At 34.7% G+C, this 27,231-nt stretch overlaps 1 pseudogene; it reads right to left on the bottom strand.

The window, feature by feature from the left end:
• Window positions 1-17,912: 17,912 nt before the first annotated feature.
• Window positions 17,913-18,620, bottom strand: LOC122106732 (annotated as a pseudogene).
• Between the last annotated feature and the right edge of the window lie 8,611 nt (window positions 18,621-27,231).

Here is a 27,231-nt window from a genome sequence, read left to right as displayed (position 1 = left end):
ATACTTAGCAAGGAAAGTTTATGAAGCAAAACCAGGTATATACAACATTTATAGAATAAGGATATGAAGAAAATATTTTGTGTAAACTCTATCATGAGTTTTGTGTTAAACTAATTATTACATGAGTAAAAATATTTAATAATCAAAACTGTGCAAAGAAATAAAATTGGGAAGATGGTAGATAAGCTCATCCAGCACTCTTCTGCGAATTTGTGTAGACAAAGCTGAAATGAAACATCAGACTACAGAAAGAAGTGGGTGGCCAGAAACAAACTGGGGATGAGAGGAAGAAATATTAAATTTAAGTTTTATAAAAGGAACAATTCATCCTAGTATTGAGCACTAAACAAAAGTAGGAAATGGAGAGAGTCCTCCAGTAGATCTACAAACAAATGAAGAAAATTTTGGGAAACACAGAAAGTACATAAGTGGCAATCTGCAAAAAAATCTGTCCCCTGCACAGCAAGCAAATAATGACAAAAGGCCTACAACATTGCTCGTTTGCTTGCTAGGTCTGTGGAAGGGGATTCTTATAGAAAAGGTTTCAATGACATACCTTCTGTCTAGGGAGCGCAGAAACTCAGAATTTTATATCTCTGGTCCCAAAGGTTGCCTTGCCCCTCACTGGCTAAGCTACTGACCACCTTAAGAGTGAGTGTGAGTCCAGTAAACTGGCTGTGAGTTGAGCTAAGATTTACAAACACAGATTTACCTGAGAGAGAAGTACAAGCCAGGAACAACAGAACTCAAAAAGTCAAGGAAAAACCATGTAAGGAGATAAGGGAACTTTGGTAAGAGGAGACAAACAAGTTGCATGTGAATGTGAGTAAAGGTGTTTGAAAGAGCTATGACGACTGAGTGTTTGGACTCTTCTCAAAATAAGTAGAGTGGATAATAAATAGATGAAGAAATTCAATTAAAAATGGTTAATTAGGAAAGAATAAAAAAACACATGCTGGTGAAAATTAAGGGGAAAGATAGTCTCCCATGTATTATTGGTGAGACTGTAAATTATTGCTGCAACTATGGAAATCAATATGGAGTTTTTTCAAAAATTACAAAAAAAGAACTACCAAATGATTCCTGAATGGTATACATGTCACCATAGAATAGAAATTAGTGCACTGCCATGTTTTAGAAGTCTCCACCTTAGCCTATGGAATTAGCCTACATGATCATCACTGAGTGAAAAAATAAAATAAAGTACCTAAATACAGTGGCATAATGTTCTTCTGTAAAGAAAAAGAATGAAAGTATGCTATTTGCAGGAAATCTGATGGTTCTGGAGATCCCTATGTTAAGTTTAAAAAAAATATTCAGAGAGATGATTGCTGTCTCTTTTTATGATAGGTTCTAGGCTTTCTTTTAAAATGTAACAAAAAAAACCCATGATAGTAGAAGAGAGATTATTTGGGGAAAGTGAGGCTCCATCAAGTATACAAAGAGCACAACAGAAGGTCATGTTATAAATGTGATTGAAGCTCATTGGGCACATGTGTTAAAATATGTACTGCAATCTATTATACAGTTAATATATTAAAATAAAACTAAAGTTTAGAGTAAGCTATGATTACTTTACTATTGAGCATTTTAAAGTAAATTATTGAAACCTGATTATACACTATTTATAAAATCTTTATTAGAGTGAATTGATGCCCTGGTCTTTCCTATTTACTCACCTGTCATTCATTGTTTCATTTAAAGCCAGTCATTCATTACAAGGCTTAAAATAGAGGCACAATTAAAATTATATTGGTTGAACTTGTGTGAAGAATTTGTTGTTTCCCTGAATATGAAATTCTAATACGAAGTTTGGATCCAATGGATCTTCCATACTGTAGTAACGAATGCTTTACTTTGAAATATAGTGCAAAACAAAACTTAAAATCATATTTAAGTTATTTTATTTGTAGATATTATATTGTATCAGTCTAATCTTCATTTTATCATCAACATCATCACCATCATCATCATCATCATTATCATCATCATCATCATCATCATCAGTGGGGCTTGAACTGAGGGCTTGGATATTGTTCCTGTGCTTTTCAGCTCAAGACTAGCAATCTACCACTTTTAGCCAACCTCCACTTCCAGTTTTTGAGTGGCTAATTGAAAATGAATCTCATGGGAACATTTTTGCCCCTGCTCTCTTCAAACATGATCTTCATATCTTAGCTTCCTAATTCGCTAGGATTACAGCTTTTCATACCATTATTTTAACCATTTTATAATTCCACTAGTTTCATCTTTTGTAACCATACTTTCAGTTAGTGTCCAGTTTGTTTTCTCTTAGTGATGATATTTATACTCTTCTTTTAGGATGTCAAAGTCTAGTTACAGTATATATTACATTTTCTTTTACTTACAGAACTCAATTCAAATTTTTTCTTCATTTAAAAGGTCTAGGAAAAGCTGTCAGAGAAATAATTGACCTGAATTGAGTATTAGTTAAGACACAGCCTTGATATCAATATTCTTCATTGTACAACAGTCTACATATTCTTTTTCAAAATGAACATGTAGATAAATGTGAACAACACTTCACTTTCCCTCAGTTAATTACAAGACTCTAGATTTAAATTCTACTACTAGTAGAAAAATTGTTATGAAAAACCTCACTACTACTTCAAATATATTTTGAAGCACATATTGTCTAAGAACGTTCATTTTAAATTTTGTATAGAGGACTTTATTTTATCATTTTTTTCTTTTAACTTTGAAAAGTGGTGGTTGGTTTAGATTTTGTGCTAATCAATTCCTTAAAAAATTAAAAATTATCATTCATTTTGAAGTCTTTATTAATGTCTAAAGAAGATTTACTCTCATCATTTTTGTCACATGTCTGATTTATATTACAGAACTATGCAAATATGCCCAGTTCCATTCAACATGTCAGTTATACTCTTCCATTCTGTCACATGATGGTAGAATGATAGAACTGTAGGCCTTGTCTGTGGATGGATGTTCTTTTGAAGCATACCATGACACCAAATTCCCTATCATTTTCAAGGAAATTAAGGTTCTTCTAGGGTGCCAATAATGACAAACCATTCACTGTGGCAGAGATTATTGGATTGCTATTTAAGAAATAGAAAAGCAGCCAGTGCATATATTTGAACATAGTGAACAATTCCTTGTATACATGGAGGTTTTTAAAAGATTTCACAAGCTCTCTTACTTCAAAAGGCTCCTCAAGTGCAGGCCTGTTAACCCTGACTGTGGTGACCATATGTCTCCAATGTTCACATTCCGTTCATAGCTTTTACTAGCACCAATTGCAATGAACATCTGCAATTCTGTATTTAATTATATCTTTTGTTTTTTTGCATTTCCTCATCGCCCTTTGGCCAGAGGCTGTCAAGGACTAGCACAGAAAAGGCAAGTATAAAGTAAGATATGCATGTGGCTTACATTCTTAGTTCTTGTTTAGAACACCACCATGTGACTTACATAACTAGGTAGCCTATTTACCTAGCATTTTACCTATTGTATTATTTTTCTATAATATCCCTGAATTAAATTTATTAATACACATAGATTGCTATTTTTACCTTTTATTAAATGGACAAGTATTGAGAATTTTATGATGTTAATACCAGATATGCACAAAATAATAAGTGTGTACATACGCTCTTGGTATACAGACTGTAACATTCTGTTGTATTTATTTATAATAACAATATGCTAAGTGTCTAGTATTAGCATCTAGAACCTCCACTTGGACAAAAAACAGATTTTTTTATTGCTAAAAAACACAATGTCTTTTGTTAGGAAATGGAAAGACTTGGAAAAAAATTATATTAAGTGAAGTAAGGCAGGCCCAAAGAAATATAGGTCCCATGCTTCCCCTTGTTTTCAATAACTAGTGTATGTCTGAGACAAGCAGAAAAGGTCAGATAAGTTGATGTTAGGCGAAATGAACCCCAAGATAATGACTCAAATGCTTTTTCTTTCTTGCTATTGTTTCTAACATATTTGTAAGATGATTTCTTAGCTGCCTTGTATGTCCCTCCCCCAAGGTATAACCCCTGTTTTCACTATATTTGATATAATTTGGTATAATTTGTTGAGGAGAAGGGAAAAACAAATTGTTTTTGTTGGACCCATTGCAACAATGAGAGGTACAAGATGTTATGTTGAAAATGAACTTTACAACTTTGGCGGGGGGGGGGGGGGGAGGAGGGGGGAGGAAGGGGGAGGAGATGGGAAGGGATGGGAGGAGGCAACAATGCTTGATAAGAAATGCATGTAATTGCCCATGAAATTGTAAGCCATCTGAATGGTATTTTCACAATTTAAAAAAAGAAAAGAAAAAACCTTTTTTTCACCCATTCTCCCCTGTTCTATTTTCCTCATCTTACTCATTCTTTCAGCAAATAATTAGGGATTCCTACTAGAGGTCTATATATTTTCCAGCTCCTAATAATATGTTAGTGAATACAGAATGAAAAGTATTCAGGCCTTTTAAGAGTATATATTCAAGTATGAGAGAAATAATAAATAGAAAATATGGTTAGTACAGGAGAATAAGTGCAATGATAAATGAATAGTGGGATAGAAAAAATGAAAAGCAGGTGCAATTTTAAGCAGAATATTTAAAGAAGGCCTTCTTATAAAGGTCATGTTTAAGCAGAAATAAGAATCGAAGTGAGTGAATCATGCCAATATCTAGAGTCATCTAAAATCTAATGTGGTCTAAAATAAAAGAGTAGTGTGACAAGAATGCTGAGGGAATAGCCAACATCCCATATTTGGAAGCCAGACGTGAGGCAAGTACAGTTGGAATTTTGAATGGAGGTAGCCAGGTAAGGCAAAAGAAAACTAAGATTGTTAGTTTTGTACCCCAATAAAGGAGTAGATTCTATTACCCTGACATAATATTACAAAGTATTATATTATATTATATGTATATTGTCATAAATAGAGTTGAAATCTTTGTGATTTTGACTAATGAAATCGTGTGAGTTATCTTTAAAAAGGATGACATTTTGGAGCATTAATTGCCCTCTGTCATATTGCAAATAACATAGAAATCTCATTGCAGTGGAGGATCAAAGAAACAAAGGAAACTTACGTGGTTTGCAAGATGGTGATTATCATGAGTGACCATGAAATCAAAACTAATTAATTAAAGATGTAAATGGTAATATGAGGTAAGTTTGGTGTGATAGTTCTTACTGTGGTCCACAGCTTTAGATGGATAGTATTTAAAGAAATGGGCAGAAAATGGAGAAGTTGTGCTCCAAGATAAGGAAAATTTTAGATGAGATCTGAATGTGGTGACATTATTGGTGATGCCTGTATTATGGATAAACCGATTGGCTGGTGAACAAAGGTGAAAAAGTAGTTCACCAGAGGTGAGGAAGTCCATGAACTTTGAGAACAGATTATGGGGACGATCACTGGATATTAAGATAATCACAAGAGAGAAATAATGAAAGTTTAAAAACCAGAAAATGGAGATCTGAAGTTTTTATTGAAGCAAGAGCAGATTCCATTGTATCATGACTGATATGTGGTTTAGATAAGCTGAATTATCTCAGGAAAAGTGGGGAGCACTTTTCTAAAAATAGCAGAGATAGAAGTTGGTTATAGTGGTTAGGTTAGTGATGGCCTGAGTCAATGGTGAAATCAATGCCTTTTCTCCCTTACATTGCATAAAAAGCTTCAGTAAGAATTTGCATGGAAGAATGGAAAATTATTATGAAACAAATCAGATTAAAAGTAGGAACTTGAGCCCAATACTCTGACATTAAAAATATAGATACTTTTTTTCTTTGTTCTTTTCATTTTATCCTCAAGGTGATATATAGAGGGGTTACAGTTACATAAGTAAGGAAATGAGTACATTTCTTGTTGAATTTGTTACCCCCTCCCTCATTTTCTCCTTCTTTACTAAAAAGAAATATTTGGTATTCTGATTGAGCCAAAGTGCAGAAACCATATTTATGGGGAAAAAACTCAAAGACTTATCAAGAAACCCATGGCATAGCGTCTTCAGATTAAAGATGACAAATTCCCAGGAGGAAAGGAAATATTTCAGGTATCAAATTCATTTCTTTTTCCAAGCCTCAGTACAGCACAAAAGTATTTTCTTTGCTTTATTTTAGATTAATTACCCTGTTTTCACTTCCATTCACCATTTCTCCATTCAGCACTTTTATACATTATGTCTTAGTACATCTTATCAGAATAAATTTATTTTTTTTTATTAAAAAAACTATTAATGCTCACCTGTTAAAAATAGAAGTTGTCAAAATACTAAGCCTTAGTGGTATACTATATGAGGAAACTGAGGCTCAAAGGTGTTATCTTTCCTGCCTGAGATCCTAACACTGACTAGAAGGCCTGGCTTGCATAAAGGTCTAATTCCATGTCCTTTCCTTTCTCTTAGAATCCAACTTCATCATCATTGTCTGTGGAATGCTGTCATCCTACAAAGGTGACTGAAAACACAATGCAGAATCTTCCTTGATTCAAATAATTTCGTTGCTATATAAACTCAAAATAGTTTTTTAAAAGTTTCATCTTGGCTTGATGAACACTGTTAGTATTCCTTTAAGGAATTAGAGGAGACCAAAAGAGCTCTCTTGAAGAAACAGATTTTTAGGGTCTGACAGAATTATCCATGTCTAGAGAGACACATCAAGTAAGCTATAATTATACAAAAACTTATATCAAAGAAAAAATAATAAACATCGTACTTAAAAAGACAGATCTAAGTACCCACTAGCAGTGGCAGCAATAGCAGCCAGTGGGAAGGAGGGTGGGAATATAGCAAAAAGCCTCGAGACAGCATGCAAGATGGCTTTCCACTCACCTCCAGCATAAACTTAAACACCAGGAATGGGATTCCACATTCTAGCTTGCCACTGATGATCCAGACAGCTCTTCACCTCATGGACTGTCCAAAATCTCAGGGAAATATTGAAACAATATATCTCCACCAAACCAGCATTACAGAAGATATTCAAAGATGTACTACTAGAAAATAAACAAGCAATATCGGCAGATTAAAATTCCCTTACCAAACAATCAGATAAATGTAGTAAGAATTGGTGAGGCACAGCCCCTAGGAAGATGAATAACATGGCATGAACTACCAAATACCTCTCAGTCCTAACTCTCACTATTAATGAACTTAATTCTCCAATTAAATAATTAAACTTGATTGACTAGTTTAATCAAAAAGCAAGATCCATCTATCTGCTGTCTTCAAGACACATCATGCCCACAAAGACAAACAAGCAAACATATTCTGAAAGTATAAGACTGGAAGAAAATCTATTAAGCAAAAGACCTCCATAAATATACCAGAGTTGCAATCCTAATATTAGATAAAATAGTTTTAAATTAAAATGAGTGAGAAGAGACAAAGTAAGACATTATATACTAGTGAAGGGATCTCTCCTACAGGCAGATATAACAATTCTAAATCTTAAATTCTACATATTTATATAAATGCCAGAGAAACCAACTTCATCAAATAAACACTACTTACCCTAAAATCACACATAGATTCAAATACATTGTGTGTGACTTTAACACACCAATTTCGCCCTTGAATAGATCAACCCAGCAAAAAGTCATCAGAGAAACCTCATAACTAAAAAACTGCATAGACCAACTAGGTTTAACAGACATCTAGAGATTATTTCATCCAGCAGCCTGAGAATATATGTTCTTCTCAGTAGCACATGGAACATTCCCCAAAATAGATCATATTTTGGTCATAAAGCAAATTTGTGCAAATTCAGAAATATTGAAATTATTCCTTGCATTCTCTTAGACCATGGTAGACTAAAACTGGAATTCATCACTAAAAGCCACTATAGAAAATTCTGTAAATAATGGAGTCTGAAGAACACATTGTTGAATTGCTAGTGGGTCACTGAAGAAATCTGAATGGAAATTCAAATATTTATGGTTTTAACAAAAATAAACATACAAAATACCAGCTATTCTGAGACACAGCATAGGTAGCTCTCAGAGATCAATGAACTGGAAAAATCCCAAGCCAACAATTTAATGATGTACCAGCTCCTTCAAAATTAACGAGCCAAACCTCAGTTCAGTAGGTGGAAACAAGTACTTAAAATTATGTCAGAAATAAATAAATTACAGTCCAATTAAAACAGCAAGGATCAACAAAACAAAGAATTGGTTCTTTGAAAAAATGAACAAAATTGACAGACCCTTAGAAAATCTGACCAAAGAAAGAAAAGAACACATCCAAATAAAGAAAATCAGAGATGATAATGGGAACCTAATGGCAGAAACAATCAAGATACAGTATTATAAAGAAATATATTGCAAAACATTATGCTAATAAGTTTGAGAATCTGGAAGAAAGGAAGGATTTCTAACAAATACTGATATACCCAAACTAAATCAAGAAAATTGAAACCTACTAAATGGACCCATAAGAAGTAATGAAATAGAAATGGCAATAAAAGATCTCATATTCAAGAGCCCAAGACCAGATAGATTCACAGCTGAATTATACAATGCCTTCAAAGTGAATTCACTCCCATACTCCTCAAAGTCTTCAATTAAATTGAAAGTGAAAGTTCACTACCAAAACCGTTCTGTGAAGCTAGCATAACACTCATCCCCAAACCAGACACGTACTCATCAAAGAAAGAGAACAATAGACCCATTTCTTTGATGAACATCCATGTAAAATTTCTCAATAAAATTCTGGCCAACCGACTTTAACAACTAATGAAAGAAATCAAATCCTCTGATCAAACAGGATTCATTCCAGGTATGCAAAGCTGGTTGAATATGTGCAAGTCAATTAATATAACAACACATTAACAGGAGCAAGGAGAAAAACCACATTAAAAGTGAAAAGTTAAAACCATTTCCCTCTGAGGATTTGTTCTTGGGGGATTTAATTTTTTGAGTTCCAAGTATATTTTAGATATGAGACCCTTGTCCGTTGTATGGCTAGTAAAGATCTTCTCCCAATCCATGGGCTTTCTATTGATCTTGCTAGCTATGTCCTTTGCCATGCAGAAGCTCTGCAACTTTATGCAATCCCATTTGTCCAACCTTTCTTTGATTTGTTGTGTTTCTAGGTCTCTATTCAGAAAATTTCGGCCTGAGCCAAGAAGACCTAGGGTTTCTCCTATTCCATCCTGTAATGTTTTCAGAGTGTCTGCTTTGACTTCGAGGTCTTTGATTCATTTAAGAGAAACTTCTCTGAAGAAGATAGAAGGATGGGCAATAGACACATAAAGAAATGCTCAACATCCCTAGCCATAAAAGAAATGCAAATCAAAACAACATTGAGATACCACCTCACTCCAGTTAGAATGGCAAAAGTCAAGAACTCTAACAACAACAGATGCTGGAGGGGATGTGGACAGAAGGGAACCTTACTTCATTGTTGGTGGGAATGTAAACTTGTTCAACCACTTTGGAAAGCAGTATGGAGGTTCCTCAAAAGACTTCACATAGAGCTCCCTTATGACCCAGCAATCCCACTTTTGGGCATTTACCCAAATGTTTACAAACAAGACCACACTAAAGCTACCAGCACAACTATGTTTATTGCAGCATTATTTACCATAGCTAAGATATGGAACCAACCCAGATGCCCTTCAGTAGATGAATGGATCAAGAAAATGTGGTATATATACACAATAGAATTCTATGCTTCCATCAGAAAGGATGACATTGCCCCATTTGTTAGGAAATGGAAAAACTTGGAAAAAATTATATTAAGTGAAGTAAGCCAGGCCCAAAGAAACATAGGTCCCATGGTTTCCCTTATTTGCAATATCTAGTATATGTATGAGTCAAGCGGAAAAGATAATGTGATGTTAGGAAAATGAACCCTTAGATATGTATTTTAATGTTTTTTTTTCTTTCATGCATGTGTTTCTAACGCATTTATAAGATGATTTCTTTGTTGCTTTGTATGTCCCTCCCCCACAGTATACCCCCGCTTTCACTATATTTGATGTTAGTATAACTTGTGGAGGAGATGGGGAAAAACAAGTCATTTAAGGATTCAGGTAGACCTGTTGCAACAATGAGAAGTATAAATTGTCATGTCAAAAACGAGCTTTACAATGTCGGAAGGAAGGATTGGGTGGGGGAGGTTAGGGGGGAGACTGGGAAGGGAGGTGAAGTGTAAACAAAGGAGGAGGCTGCAATGCTTGGTAAGAAATGTATGCATTATCCTGCCCATGTAATTGTAACCCCTCTGTACAGTATGTTCACAAATAAAATTAAATTAAAAAAAAAAACCATTTCCCTCAAAATCAGGAATGAGACAAGGATATCTACTCTCTCCACTTCTCTTTAATATTGTATTGCAATTCCTAGCCAGAGCAATAATGCAAGAGACAAACATAAAGGGGATCCAAATAGGGAAAGAAGAAGTAAAACTCCCTCTCTTGAAGATGAATGGATCCTGTATTTAAAGAAACCCATAGATTCCTCTCCCAAAACGTTGGCAAAGTACCAGAGTATAAAATTAACCTACAAAAGTCAATAGCTTTTCTGTATGCCAACAATGAGATGAGTAAGGCTGAAATTAGGAAAGCAACTCCTGAATATCCTGGAAAAAAATAACAGAAAATACCTAGAAATTAGCGTAACAAAGAATGTCAAGGACTTCTATTACTGAAACTTCAAAAACCTGAAAAAGGAAATTAAAGCAGATTTAAGAACTTTACAACTTTGGGGAGATGGGAGGGGAGGAGACAGGAAGAGATGGGAAGGGGAAAAAAACAAAGGAGGAGACAACAATGCTTGATAAGAAATGTACTCATTATCTTGTCCCTGTAATTGTAACCCCTCTGTATGATATTTTCACAATTAAAAAAAAAAAAGAAAGAAAGTGGACAAGCCTCCCAGGCTCCTGGATTAGGAGGATTAACAATGTGAAAATGACAATACTTCCAAAAATTATCTATAAATTCAAAGTAATATCCATCAAAACCCCAACAACATTCTGCAATGATATAGAAGATGCAATCCAAAAATTCATATGGAATAATAGAAGAACCTGGATAGCAAAAACAATCCTTAGCAGGAAGAACAGTGCTGTGTGAATAGCAATTTCAAACTTAAAATTCTACTATAAAGCCATAGTTATAGAAACAGCTCGGTACTGGTACATGAACAGGCCTGAGGACCAATGGAACAAAATTGAAGATCCAGAAATGAACCCACAGACCAGAAGTCATCTAATCTTAGATAAGGGTCCCAAAGTTATCAGATGTAAGAAAGACAGGATCTTCAACAAATGGTGCTGGCAGAATTGGCTATATGTTTTTAGAAAACAAGTTAGATCCTTATATATCCCCTTGCACAAAGACCTCAATGTTAGATCAGATACCCTGAAAATGTTACAGGAAAGGATAGGGAAACACTAGAATTCCTTGGCACAGGTCTAAACTTCCTAAATTAGATCCACAAACACAGCAAACCAAAGAAAGGCTTGAAAGCCCAGGGCTGGAGGCTCACATCTGTAATCTTATCTACTCAGGAGGCTGAGATCTGAGGATCGTGGTTCAAAGCCAGCCTGGGCAGGAAAGTCCGCGAGACTCTTCAATAAATCACCAGAAAACCGGAAGTGGTGCTGTGGCATAGCGATAAAGCTTGTACCTTGGGCTGAAGAGCTGAGGGACAGGGCCCAGGCCCAGAATTCAAGCCCCATGCCTGACAAAAATAGAAAGCGAGAAAGAGAGAAAGAAAGGAAGTAGGAAGGAAGGAAGGAAGGAAGGAGGGAAAGAGGGAGGGAGGGAATAAAGAAAAAGAAAGAAAGAAAGAAAGGCTAGATAAATGGGATTTCTTTAAACTTCAGAATTTCTGAATGGTGAAGGACATAGCTTGCAGGGAAATTAGAAAGCCCACAGACTGGGAGAAGCTATACATCAGAGAAGGGCCTCATGTATAAAATATACTTAGAGTTAAAAAAATCAATCCCCCTAAAGACCAATTCTCAAGGAAACAACAATCCCATTAATAAGTGAACTGAAAACTTAGAGACTTCTCCAAAGGGAGGGGGGGATAAGAATGGCCAATAGACACATGAAGAAATGTGCAACATCTCTGGCCCTAAAAAACAATGCTAATCAAAACAATATTGAGATTCCACCTCACCCAAGTTAGAATAGCCATTATCAAGCAAACAAATAATTACAGATGCTAGTGGGGATGGGGCCACAAGGGAACACTAATACATTGTAGGGAATGTAAACTTATTCACTCTGGAAAGCAGTATGTAGATTACTGAAAAGACTAAATGTAGAGCTTCCCTATGATCTAGCAATCCCACTATTGAACATTCATCCAAATGACTACAAACAAGGGCACACTAAAGCTATGAACACAACCATGTGCATTATTTGCCACAGTTTAAGATACAGAATCCATCCAGATGCTCCTCAGTAGATAAATGGATCAAGAAAATGTTGTGTGATTTATATACACCATAGAATTCTATGCTTTCATCAGGAAGAATGACATTGCCCCATTTGTAAGGAAATGGAAAGACTGGGGAAAAAAAAACTATATCAAACAAAGTAAGCCATACCCCCAAATCATAGGTTGTAATAACTAGAATATGTAATAACTAGAATATTTGTAATAACTTGAATATATCTTGGTTATTCTTAGCAGAGAATGACAATAACTCAACAGCTATACTCGTATTACCACAAAAAATGATGCTTATTGAAATGTGCTCCAAGAAATAAACAAGAGTTTGTTTTTAGTGTGCTATTTGCAGTTATTTCTTTTTCTTTCTTTCTTTCTTCTTAAAATTTTTATTTATTTTTATTGTGAAAATATTGTACAGAGGGGTTACAATTACATGAGCAAGATAATGAGTACATTTCTTATCAAGCATTGTAGCCTCCTCCTTTGTTTCCCCTTCCCATCCTCCCTCCCCCCCCCCCCCCGCACCCCCCACCCAACCCTCCCCACCCCCCCACCAATGTTGTAAATTCATTTTTGACATAACAACTCGTACTTCTCATTGTTGCAACAGGTCCACCTGTATCCTTATATAAACTACTAGTTTTTCCCCTTCCCCTCCACAAATTATACCAACACCAAATACAGTGAAAGCACGGGTTATACTGTGGGGGAGGGACATACAAAGCAACAAAAAAATAATATTATAAATGCGTTAGAGACAATCACATGAAAGAAAAAAAAAACATTTGAATACATATCTTAGGGTTCATTTCCCTAACATCACTTTATCTGTCCTTTTCTGCTTGATTCATATATATACTAGATATTGCAAATAAGGGAAACCATGGGACCTATGTTTCTTTGGGCTTGGCTTACTTCACTTAATATAATTTTTTCCAAGTCTTTCCATTTCCTCACAAATGGGGCAATGTCATTCTTTCTGATGGAGGCATAGAATTCCATTGTGTATATATACCACATTTTCTTGATCCATTCATCTACTGAGGGGCATCTGAGTTGGTTTGATATCGGAGTTCAAGTCCCATGAATGAAAAAAATAAAAAAAAGATCTTTTTCTTTCTTTCTATTTCTCCATTGGTTTGTTCTCTGCTGTCACTTTATTTCTGTACCCTTTGTCTCGTACAGAAGTTTATCTGACTTGGGGAAGGGAAGGGAAATCACAGAAACAGTGGTACAAAATTTTAACTAATGCAATGATGATAATCAAAAGACACTATGCAGGAAATGAACTTTACTCCTTGGAGGGAAGGGAGCCAGAGGCAGGAATTGTGGGGGAGGGGAGACGTGAGAGGAAAATGAGGGAGTGGGTAACACTGCTAAAAAAGAAATTTACTCATTATCTGACTTCTATAACTGTAACCCCACTTTTCTACACTTTTACAATTTCCTTTAAAGCAAAGCATTTCAGCTACATTTCTAAGTGTGATAATTCAGTCAAATTAACATTATTATGAGATTAAGATATAGGCCACTGTGTAGATGACAAACATTTACAAATGTAACATAAGCACTTTATGCATTCTACTGTTTAATACATCCTGCAATATCAGCTAATAATAGTATCTATGAAATCTATGCTACTGTGAATTATAAATCCCTTATTTAATTTAATCATATTTTTATTTTTATTATATATTTTTAGATATATATCAAAATTGTGTCTTAGTTTTTTAAATGTCTTCATGTAGAGTCTTAATATCATACATATATTTTTAAAATTTATTTTATTGTTATTATAGAGGTGATATACAGAGGGGCTACATTTACAGGCATCAGGTTATATTTTCTTTCTTTTAATGTCATCTGTTACCTCATTTCTCCCATTTCCTCCCTCCCTTTTTCACCCATGAGTTGTATTGTTCACTTTTATCAATGTCCAGTGTGCTACACTGTGGCACTTTTTCATCCTTTATTTCCCAGAGTTCTGTGTCATGCCTCCCTACCCTCCCACAGATATGCATGTGAATCTACTGTATATAAGGAAAAGAAAAAACCTTATAAAAAATCCCTTTGTTTCTATATCTTTGGAGTTTGTCTCATTAATAGGTTATTTTATATACTTATGAAGAGATGCTTTAGTAAAAGATCTTTTCCCAAGTGGTTGGTTGGCTTTCTTTCTAGTTTAGTAACTATGTCCTTAGTTCTGTACAACCTTTTTATTTTAATGTAGTTGCACCTGGTGAGTCTTTCTTCTATCTGCTGTGCTCCTGGGACTCTATTCAAGAAGTTCCTGCCTATACCTCTAAGTTCTAAGGTTTTCTCCTACTCTCTCTTGCAGTGGTTTCAGAGTTTCACTCTGATGTTGAGGAGTTTGATCTACTTTGAGTTGATATTAGTTCACGGTGACAAGCAAGGTTCCATTTTTAGTTTTCTGCATATGGTTGCCCAGTTTTCCCAACACCACTTGTTGAAGAGCCTATGCTTTATCCACTATAGATCTTTGGTTCCTTTATCAAATATCAGATGACTTTAAGTATGTAGTTTTATTTCTGGGTCTTCTAATCTCTTCCATTGATCGTCAGGTCTATTTTTTGTGCTAATACCCATGTACTAGAGTTTGAAATCTAGTATTGCCATACTGCTCACATTGCTTTTATGCCTAGAATTTTTTTTTATTGTGAAAATACTGTACAGAGGGGTTACAATTACATGGGCAAGAAAATGAGTACATTTCTTATCAAGCATTGTAGCCTCCTTCTTTGTTTCCCCTTTGCATCCCAATCTTCCCCCCCCCCCTCGCAACCAATCCTCCCCCCATCCCGTCTCACTCCCCAGCAAAGTTGTAAAGTTCGATTTTCCACATAACGACTTGTGCATCTCATTGTTGCAATGGATCCACCTTCCCTATTTAAACGATTTGTTTTTTTTGTTTTGTCTATTCTAGGTCTTTTGTTGTTTCTCTCTCTCTCTCTCTCTCTCTCTCTGTCTGTCTTTCTCTGCACACACACACATATATATATGTAATTACATATATATACGCGATTTTTTTCTCTATCTCAAGAACATCTATCTTTATCTCAATACCCATCATTTTGATGGGTATTGCACTGAATTTGTATATCATTTTTGGCCATAGGGTTATTTTCACAATATTGATCCTAGAAGTTCTTTACATTTCCTGGTGTCCTCTGATTCTTTCTTCAGATTTTTTTTTTAGTTTTTGCTATAAAGATCTTTTACATATTTGGTTAAGTTAATTCCTAGGTGTTTTTTTTTGAGGCTACTGCAATTGGAGTTGTTTTCATAATTTTCCTTTCATAAATCTAATTTTAATGCATTTGCATTTTTTTAGAGTGGCATTTGTTATCTACAAGGGAAACATACTACTGTCTTAAAGAAACCCATGTTTTTATTCTAGAACTTTTTTTCTATCTGTTAAATTTCTCTAACAGCTTTAAAACTTAATCACTAATTTGATAGGGATATGTTGTGCCTATTGCTTACTATTTTTAACATATATTTTTATTGTAAAGATACTGTGCAGAGGGGTTACAGTTACACAAGTAAGGTAATGAGTACATTTCCTATGGAGCATTGTTACCTCTCCTTTGTTTTACCCTTACCATCCCTTCCCTCCTCACTTCCCCAACTCCTCCCTCTCCCCCACCCAGAAGTTGTAAAGTTTGTTTTCAACACAGTATCTTGCACATTTATTGTTACAATGGTTAACCTGTATCCTTGTTTCAGCATTTTGTTATTTCCCTTTATTATTCTTGAATTAAGTTAAAAATAGTATCAGTAAATTATCCTTATCACTCATTTTTAGTGAAATTAAATAAGAAGATAGGAATAGATATCAGTTTTTATATGTAAAATTTAAACATATTAAGGCAAGTCATCCTTTTAAGAGTATTTGCTGCTCAAAACAGAATTTGCAATTATTAAAGGGACTTGCTTGCTGACCAAAAGAAAAATTGTAGGAATGAATTGAAGAATTATAAATATGAACTCTAGAGCACAGAGAGGTAAACTCTAGTGATAGAGAAATTAGTAACAATGGAACTGGCGAAAGTTTCAAGGAAATTATTGAGTTGCGTTAGGTAGCTTTTCTTTAAAGGAATCAAAAACAAAATGTGAGAATATTTTATAGATAATAGGAAGTAATTGAAAGTGTATATGCTGATATATTCCTCTGGGAAAAGTAATACCCAGTAACAATTTGAAAGACATAGCATATAGTACAATTCAACAAAGCCAGTGGGAAATTGTATTGAGTCCATTGGCCAATGCTTAAATCACAAAATCGATACAGATTTGCCTGTGTATGGGAAGGCCTTAGGAAGATAAATTTCAGCCTACAGACACTGAACAATTTTTGTTATAGTTTATCTACAGATTATTGAAAAATGGAACAATTTTGCAATATAAAATACTTTAATTTGGAAGACCTTTTGGATACTTAGGCAATATTGCTTATCAATAAATACTCATTAATCATCTAGTGTGTAATGTGTACTGTGTCCTGGATATTTGCTTTTATTGTTTCATGTAATTCTCACTTTGTAAATATAAATAACAGACACAACAGAGTAAAAGCTATTTCAACATTTTTATGCTGTGTTCTTAAACTTTCATATTACATTTAGATATGTCATGCAATTTATTTTTTTCTTTTGTAAAATGAGTTTATCCAAATGCTTAACTACTTACTGTGTCATTTATGTCATTGGGATGTGTTTGAAATTAAGTGTGCATTCAAAGATAAAGAATAAGTAAACACTGAGCACACTGAATTTTTTTCAGAGGTCATTTTATGCACAATAAGGCCATTAAGACAAGAGGAGATGAGTCAATAGGGCTATTATAACAACTTATGAAAATAATTATTTAATATTAACAGCCTTCTGCTATTTTACTTTACAATGTAGCTAAATTTCTACTCCTTTCCTTATTCGTAAGTTAGAAGCATGTATGCCAGCGTTATGGCAAAATCAATTAGTTTTCATTATTGAAAGATAGAGCAAGGAGAAATAAAAGATATACTACTTCCACACAGAATCTATTTCTCTATTAATTTTTCTTCAGTCCTGAGATTGAATCTGAGACTCTAACACCTCACTTGTTTTACTCCTTGTATTATATCTCCACTCCTTTGGCATTTATCTTGTTCTTGATAAAGAATCTAATTGACTGGTCTTCAATTTGTGATCTCCCCGTTTCTGAGTCCAAGGTAACTGAGATTACAGGTATTCTTCACCACACCTTTCAATAGTACATGCACTTCCACGTATACATATCCATGCACTCTCATACCTAAAATAAATTCACAACAATAAAAATATAAAAGACACGAAGCTAAGCCTATATATGATTATCATTAACACGAAAACATAATCCAATATTTTAAAATTATTTTTTTCTTTCAAATTAGATAACATATTACATGCTATCTATTGTTGAAGATTATGCTAGCAAGAAATGAATTTTTTTTAGACATAATGCAAGTTTTATTGGGATGATTAAAGTGGGGGTGATAAAGCTCATTGGGTGGAGACCTTCATGAGTGCAGGGCTCGCCACTTATCCAGAGGACCACGATTCGGGATGTATTTGACTCCAGAGCCATCAGGGATGAGGTGCTTCTCAGTTACTATGTCTTCAAACTTCAAACTTGGTAAAGCCCCACTTCTTGGAGATGTGGATCTTCTGAGGACCAGGGAACTTGAACTTGGCCCTGCCTAAGGCCTCAATTACATGTTCTTTATTCTGCAGCTTGGTGCAGATGGACATGATTACCCGACCAATGTGAACCCTGGCCACAGTGCCCTGGGGTTTCCCAAAGGCACCCCGCATACCTGTCTGGAGCCTGTCAGCCCCAGCGCAGGACAATATCTTGTTGATGCGAATGACGTGGAAAGGATGCAGTCGTACTCGAATATGAAAGCCATCTTTACCTCAACTTTTTATCATATACTTGTTGGCACAAATACGGGCAGCCTCCAGGACTTCAGAGGAGAGAGCTGCTCATATGCATCTGACACCATGGGCCCACAAAGTGGGAACTCATCCACTTCTGCCTTCTTTGGCCCCAGGTCAAAGATGCAGATCTTGGCATCAGGGACATCTTGACAAAAGTGAGACTTTGGGTATGGCTTGTTCTTACAATACCAGTAACACCAGGCAGGGTGGCGACCCATGGCAACACTGGAGTCTTCAGTGGCGTGCCGGACGAAAAGAGAAGAAATGAATCTTTTGTACTGGTCCTGGGGTTTGAACGCAGAGCCAATGTATTGTCCCTAATTTTTGTTGTTCTTGTTGTTCAAAGCTAATTATCTATCACTTGAGCCACAGCTCTACTTCTGTTTTTTAGTAGTGAATTGGAGACAAGAGGCTCACAAGCCTTCCTGCCCAAGTTGGCATGAAACTGTGATCCTCAGTTCTTAGCTTCCTGAGTAGCTAGGATTAAAGGCCTAGCAACATAATCTGATTTTATATATCCTTATTAATTGAATGCCATTCATAAACCATTACAATTAAATAAGAAAATAGGCAATAGCAACTACTACTAGCCTAGTAAAATGGCATTTCCCTATATCCTCTCTCAGTTGTAAATAAGTATTAGTTTACCAGTGAGCTGTTTGCTCCATATTGATATTCCATATTTTGCAATTTCATTTTATTAAAGTTGAGAATATTTATATATTATACTGCTGTTTCTGCTATTCTGAACATGAGCTATATTATATACCCATTTAATTGTAAGTTATTTTCTTAATTTAACAAATTGTAAGTGAATATGGTTAATCTACTCACTTGTTTTATAATTTTCTCCACACAGCTTTTGTTTTTACCTATTGAGTCATGGTAAGTTTTTGATCTGAGTTTCAGAAATACATTGCACCTTTAGGATCAGATAAAGCGCTATTCAGAGGATCTTACAAGTGCTTCAATACCATTAGATACTTGGAAATAGTGACAGTTTAAATTTAGCTATTAATAAATGTTAAGTAAGGAATTAATTATACTTTCCTTACAGCTATACTACTTTGCTAAAAAAAAATCTTCTGACATTTTCTTAAACAAAAGCAGCATCTATCCACTCTGGGCATGGACCTTATGAATACTGAATGCAGTTGCCTGGGGTTCGGCACAACTTGCCTGTGGAAATTTTCAACTCTAACTTAGTGCTTCTTCTCATCAATCACATGCTCACTCTAATAATGGTATCTGTAAATGTGCTGACAAGGTACTGCCGTCTTAGAATGTGCCTTCACAGGCTTACAGGCAAATGTTTTTCCAATATGATTTACTGCTCAGAAGAATATAGGTGTAAATATGCAGTGATCAACAAAGAAGGCATATTATTGTTTAGGATGTCCATTTCTGAGGAAAATGCTGAGATGCTCACTAGCTACTTTAAACCTGTCTTGGACTATTTGCACATATTTGAGCCTATGGCTCTGGAGTCAGATTAGCTTCTGTATTGCTGAACATTTTAATTTGAGATTTCATTTTACATAATGTCTTTCAGCATCACAGGTAAAAGTAACATTAAATATTACAGAATTATATAAGTATGAAAATGGCACAGTGAAACCCACCAAAATCTGTTACTAAGGAAGGTAAAAGGAAATGGGACAAATAAAATAAAAATTCAAAAACAATAAAAACACAGTGAATGATTACAAAGTTCTATTAAATAATTGTAGGTTAAATAATTGTAGGTTTTTCTCACTTAAAGATTAGAAAAATACATGCACAGGGACTGGGAAGGTGGCTCAGTGATAGAGCGCTTGCCTTGCATGCATGAGGCCCTGGGTTCGATTCCTCAGCACCAATAAGCAAAAAGAAAAAAAGCTGGAAGTGGCGCTGTGGCTCAAGTGGTAGAGTGCTAGCCTTGAGCTGAATAGCTGAGGGACAGCGCCCAGACCCAGAGTTCAGGCCCCACGACCGGACCCCCCCCCCCAAAAAAAAAGAGAAAAGAAAGAAAAATACATGCACAATTAAAATGCTGTCAAATTTTAAAATCTGCTCATTACCAGAATGAATGATTTAGTTTGAAACCAAAAGAATATGCAATGAATAACTATAAATTAAAACAATTATTATTTTTGATTCCTTGATTTGTGAATGGCATTATACTTGGTTATCTGAAATATATTAATGAGAATTGAAATATCCATGAGTGGAAATTACAGGAGATCTACATACTGAATTGTAAGACTGTCCCCCCACCCCATTACCCCCCCCTCGCAAGTTGTAAAGATCATTTCCTGCATATTGTCTTATAAGTATCCCTGTTGCATTGGGTTACCCTTTGTCCTTTGTCTCACCATTTTGTTGACAACAAAATTATTTTTAATATAAGGCTCGTTGGTTTGACTAATTATTTCTTTTGGTTAGATTCTAGCAAATCTAACAAAAGAATACAGGGCCATGCATTTGCTAGGCAGACAGTATGTCACTTAAGCTGTACCTCCAATCCATTCTGATTTGGAGTGTATCTTCTATGTATTGCTGGCACAGGCCTAGACTACATTCCTTCCACTCATGATTTTCATATATTACAGTTTTGAACCCTGACTCCTTTCACTGAAAATTTCTGATGATGTGATGCTCTGTGTCTATCTAAGGTTTATGTCTATGTTTATGTTTATGTTTATATCCATCTAAGGAACACATAGCACAGTCTTCCACATTGAGGAGAAGAAATTAAGATTAGCATTTAAATAAAGGGACATTAATGTTAACCTGGATATAACTGTGAATATTTTAAGCTATCCTTTAAGATAAATTTTTTAAAAAAGATTCCTGTTTGTTTGGTGTCTTTTTGTGCCTGCCCATTTATCTAAATTCAACTTTTAAATTCTCCCATGACACTTTAATAGTGACAATTCCACTTGATCTATGGTTTGGAGAAAAGATTCATGTCTTTTTGTTTGCTTTTTACAAATACCCCCCAGACAGACAATTCTGCTGCCATTTCTCTACGTACAGTTTAATTTCTTTTAGTGAAATGGAATCACATCCTTCTTTGCCAGCTGTGTTCCAGTCTCCCCCAAAAACTTAGGCTTTATAAAATTCATTTTTTCAGATGTTTGCAAGACCTCCTCCACTCTTGCCTCTATATCTTCACTGGCACATCTCTTTAGAGTCACTTTGTACCTTCATTCCTTTTTATCTCTAATTTTATTAGAATTGTATCCTATTTATGTATTTTCTAATTCTTTTATTAGTATGTAAGCTATATAAATGTTCAAAGCAGATACAGAGAAACCTTTAACCCTTTATTATATTATTTTGAATGAAAATAAATACAAGTGACTATTATGGTCATTACAAATAACTAAATATCACTTATATTGTACGACTTCACATGACCTATCCTTACTTCCTTTGAACATAAATGTCCATTAAACACTGTTGGCAACTAATAACACAATTTATGGAAAGTAAGGGTTAGATGGACTCAATGCTATGAATTTATTTACACTTCAGAGAACTGAATTCAGATTTTCACCAAGTTACTAAGGTTACTTATTAATTGTACAGTTCCTCCATATTAATCACATTCATTCACATACATTCGTATCTTATGTCCTTTTAACTTTCATTTTCTTTTTTTTCCTTTTTTCCTTTTTTTTGTCTGTTGTAGGGTCTGAACTCCCTTTTGCTCAAGGCTAGCACTCAACCCTGTTGAGCCACAACATCACTTTTGGTATTCTGGAGACTAATTGGAGATAAGAATCTCACAGACTTTCCTTCGTGGGCTAGGTTTGAACCAAGCTCCTCAGATCCCAGCCTCCTGAATAGCTAGGATTAGAGGCCTGAAACACCTGGTTCCTTTTTAAGTTCTCTCTTCCGGTAATTCCGTCAATGTCCATGATTATATGAATCATTTGCATACGTACTAATTCACACATTTTGTCTCTAGATCATGCCTTTCAAAATATGTGTGTATAAACATGTCTGCAAAAAATCCCTACACTTACCACAGCTTCTTCTTCATTTTTTTTACATTTGATTTTTACATTTTTATTTTTAATGTTTTTATTGTAAAAATACTGTACAGAGGGGTTACAGTTACATTAAGCACATTTCCTATCAAACATTGTTACCTCCTCCTTTGTTTTTCCCCTACCATCCATTCCTTCCCATCTCCACAACTACACTACCCCACTCCTCTGCCTAAATTGTAAAGTTCGTTTTCAACATAGTATCTTGTACATCTCATTGTTACAATGGGTCAACCTGTATCCCTATTTAAGCATTTTGTTTTTTCCCTTCCCCTCCCCAAATTAGAGAAGTGTATATACAAGATGCAGGGCACCAACATCAAATACAGTGAAAAGGGAGGAGAAACAGAAAAAACATGGGGGAGAAACATAGAGAAAACAAAAAATCACATGGTACATTATATATACGTTAGAAACAATAGCAAGAAAGAAAAGAACCACTTGTGTCTCTGTCTTGGGGTTCATTTCGCTTAACATCATCATATCTGGTCATTTGTACATAGCTTTTGACCTTTTCTGCTTGTCCCAGACATATAGTAGTTATTGCAAATAAGAGAAACCATGGGACCTATGTTTCTTTGGGCCTGGATCACTTCACTTAATATAATTTTTCCCAAGTCTTTCCATTTGCTAACAAATGGGGCTGTGACATTCTTTCTAATGGAGGCATAGATTTCCATTGTGTGTATATATATATACACTGCATTTTCTTGATCCATTCATCTACTGAGGGGTATCTGTGTTGGTTCCATATTGTAGCTATGGTCAGTAATGCTGCAATAAACATAGTTGTGCTGGTAGCTTTAGTAGGGTCTTGTTTGTGATCATTTGGGTAAATGCCCAAAAGTGGGATTGCTGGGTCATAGGGGAGCTCTATGTGGAGTCTTTTGATTAACCTCCATACTGCTTCCCAAAGAGGTTGAACAAGTTTATACTCCCACCAACTATGCAGTAGGGCTCCCTTCTGACCAAATGCCCTCCAGCATCTGTTGTTATACGAGTTCTTGATTTTAGCCATTCTAACTGGGGTGAGGTGGAATCTCAATGTTGTTTAGATTTGCATTTCTTTTATGGCTAGAGAGGTTGAGCATTTCTTCATGTATCTATTGGCCATTCTTATTTCCTCTTTAGAGAAGTTGCTCTTTAAGTCTTTAGCCCACTTATTTATTGGGCAGTTGTTTCTTTGAAGATTTGTTGTTGGGGGATTTAATTTTTTGAGCTCCAATTACATTTTAGATATGAGACCCTTGTCCTTTGTATGGCTAGTGAAGATCTTCTCCCAATCTGTGGGCTTTCTATATGTCCTTTGCCATGCAGAAGCTCTGCAGCTTCATGCAATCCCATTTGTCGAACCTTTCTTTGATTTGTTGTGTTTTTGGGTCTCTATTAAGAAAATTTCAGCCTGTGCCAAGGAGACCTGGGGTTTCTCTTGTTCCATCCTGTACTGTTTTAAGGGTGTCTGCTTTGACTCCGAAATCTTTATTTTTATTTCTAACGAAGTAAAATATATCTCTCTCTCTATTTTTTATTGTAAAGATACTGTACAGAGGAGTTACAGTTACACAAGTAAGGTAATGAGTACATTTCCTATGGAGCATTTTTACCCCTCCTTTGTTTTTCCCCTACCATTCCTTCCTTCCGCACCTCTCCAACTTCTCCCCCCCCCACAAAGTTGTAAAGTTCATTTTCAACATAGTGTTTTGTAAGTCTCATTGTTACAATGAGTCAACCTGAATCCTTGTTTCAGCATTTTTGATTTCCCTTCCCCTCCTCAAATTATAAAAATGTAAGTACAAGATACATGGCACTGAAATCACCAAATGAATTTTATTGACTAGAAAAGTAAGACACATACAACATTACTTCAAAATCTCCACTGTTCATGAAAAAAATCCCTTATTTTAAGAAAAAATTCATATGTGTGTGTGTGTGTGTGTGTGTGTGTGTGTGTGTGTGTGTGTGTGTATCATCTTGATGTTTATTTTGTTCTTTTTTATTCGTTTTATCAGGTTCTGTCCATATGAAGTGCCATTGAGAGGTATTAAATCTGAGATTGTTATTCATTTTTCTAAGTACATTGAAACCTTTACTGTATTCAAGAAGCTATTATTTCAACTAAAAAGATTGGGACCTCCACCTGTAACTACAATACAACTTTATTCTCCATCTAACTCTCATCTGTATATCTCTCTATCTATGTCCATCTATCTCACCATATTTGTTTCTGTACCTATATTTATATCATCTACATTTCAACTATTCATCTATATTTTGTAAGTAAAATAATGTAATTATTTTTTAAATTAATAAGCAATAATGGTTAATTGACAGGAATGTAAAACAGTTTGTGGGGCAATAGGTATCAGTAGAAGGGAAAAGACTGTGAAAGAGAGGGTTGAAGTTAGATAAGGTTAAAATGCTTTACATATGTGTGTGTGTGCATATGTGTATAAAATAGAACAATGAAATCTGTTGAAGTTTTCCTGAAAAGAGAGAGTGTATGATGAAGGGAGCAAGTTGATTAGAATGCTCTTTATGTACATATGCAGACATCACAATGAATTCCCTACATAATTAATATACACGAATGAAAATCAGATTTAAAGTACTGCCTATAAAATATATTTTTAATAAAATAAGGAAGACATTTCTCATACAAAATTCACAAATCAGTTTACCATTAATTCAACTTAAATGGATCATTTTGTTATTTTTTTGATGCTTTCGGGTCTTTCCTTTTGTTTTCAGGAGTTTGCATAGTGTAATTCTGAGTGTCTAGGCTTTCTATTTTTGAGAAGGAATTAGACAGCCTTTAGAAATATGGCACCTGTTTTATTTTTCAACAAAGAATTTTTTTTCACTTTATTGTTGAATCGTGTGTTCTTTCAGTATTTTTCTTTTTTTCTCATGCTCTTCTGGATACTCAAATTGAGTTATACCAGGTATTTATACTTCAATTTATATCTGAAGTCAATGTTTTCCTAACATTTGCCTTTTTGATTCACAGTGAAGCATATTGTATAAAATTTCTTTATATCAGAACAAGCACAAATTTCCTCAGCCAATACTTATTCTACCATTAAACACATCAATTAAGTTTATATATACATATTATATTGTTGATTTCTAGAATTTTGCTTTCCATTTGTAATCAACATTACTAATTTTTCATTTCAATATCTTTGTTATAATCATAAGGTTAATATGTTATAATCATCGTATATATAATTTTTATATCTGAATTTTTTGTGTATATCAGCCTCATTTTTTCCTTTGTCCTTTTTGGTTGTTTATTGATTTTCTTTTATCATTATTATGCTATTATTCTTGAAGCTTTACTGCTAGAAATTCCTGAAGCCAGGAGTTTTCAAGAGGAAGAAGAGAAGGATGAAATATTTGTATTTGCTTATAAAATTCATAAAGGAGCAATACCAACTTTAAATAATCTTAATTAAATTCATACCCTGAGGTAGTTTAAGATCATATTTTGGATTTCTCAAGGAAAATTTCTTCTCCCATTCTGTAAATTAATCTCTGTTACCTTGCTTATTTCTTTCAGCAGAATAGCTAAGTGTAACAACATGAATCTTGGATAATGTGCATTTTATTAAATTCATTTGTTTCACACCGTCAAACATCTGTACATCTAGGTAGTCTAAAAATGGTATATATTATATGATTAATTGAGAATAATAGATTACAAAAATTACAAATAATATTTACATTTACCTCCTCCTTCGTTTGAATAAATATAATAGCTGACCAGGTCCTGCTGTTTCCAGCTATTTTCAGTTAACACTGTGTAAGGGAAATATAGTCTTAGCATACCCAAATAAAAGCATGAGTAGAAATAAAATTAGAGCACAAACAGGTAAACACAATATATGTCAAACCTTTCAATGCTATTAAATACTTTAAATTTGATATAGAATTAACTTGGTAACAGAAGGATTGTTCACTAAAAATCAATTGCAATCCGAGTACTGGAGACTAATGCCTGTAATCCTAGCTACTCCGGATGCTGAGATCTGAGGATTGTGGTTCAATGTCAGCCCAGTCAGTGATGTTCATGAGACTCTTATCTCCAATAAACTACCAAAATTCCAAAAGTGAAGCTGTGGCTCAAGCAGAAAAATGCTAGACGTGAGCAAAAGAAGGTCAAGGACAGTGCTCTGGCCCTGACTTCAAGCCCCAGGACCGGCAAAAAAAAAAAGTTAGTAGTTGTAGTTGTTTGTTAGTTATTGTATATTATACTCCAATTTAGTCTATAGTTAAAAATATTTTTCCAAGCGTTTGGTCTGTCTGCCCCGATGAAGTTCCAGAGTATTATATTTCAGAACAATTATCAACACACAAAGCTATAATTTTTCTGTAATGTAATCTGAATATTTTGCTACATGAAGTGTTGTTAAAACCCACCAGTTTAGAAAATATTTTCTGAGCACCACATTGTGATGAACAGAGCTAAAGCTGTGGTTAGTAATTAACTAAGTGACCCCTTTCCCCTTTTCACAAGTTAAATGAAACAAACAAAAATATCTATATTTGTCCAAATTTCTAACATAGGATCTAGACATAAACAAAACAACAAAAGAGCAAGGATAGGAATCCCAAGTACTTGGTATTTTTTGTGTTGTTATTTTTTTATTATGTTAAATTAACACAAGGCTAATTTTTATGAATTGATAGTCAGTTGTTCCTCCATTTATGATAAATTTAAGAAAAAAATCAGTCTGTTTTTGATCTATCAGCTCTCTTTAACCTATAATCTCTCATAGATCTATTAGCCAGATAATTAATATCTGTATGTC

This window comes from Dipodomys spectabilis, unplaced genomic scaffold, assembly GCF_019054845.1.
Source record: "Dipodomys spectabilis isolate Male_0828 unplaced genomic scaffold, ASM1905484v1 ptg000043l, whole genome shotgun sequence".
Taxonomy (NCBI): Eukaryota; Metazoa; Chordata; class Mammalia; order Rodentia; family Heteromyidae; genus Dipodomys; species Dipodomys spectabilis.
Note: the sequence above shows the minus strand (reverse complement) of the source record. Positions and strands in the feature narration are given on the sequence as shown.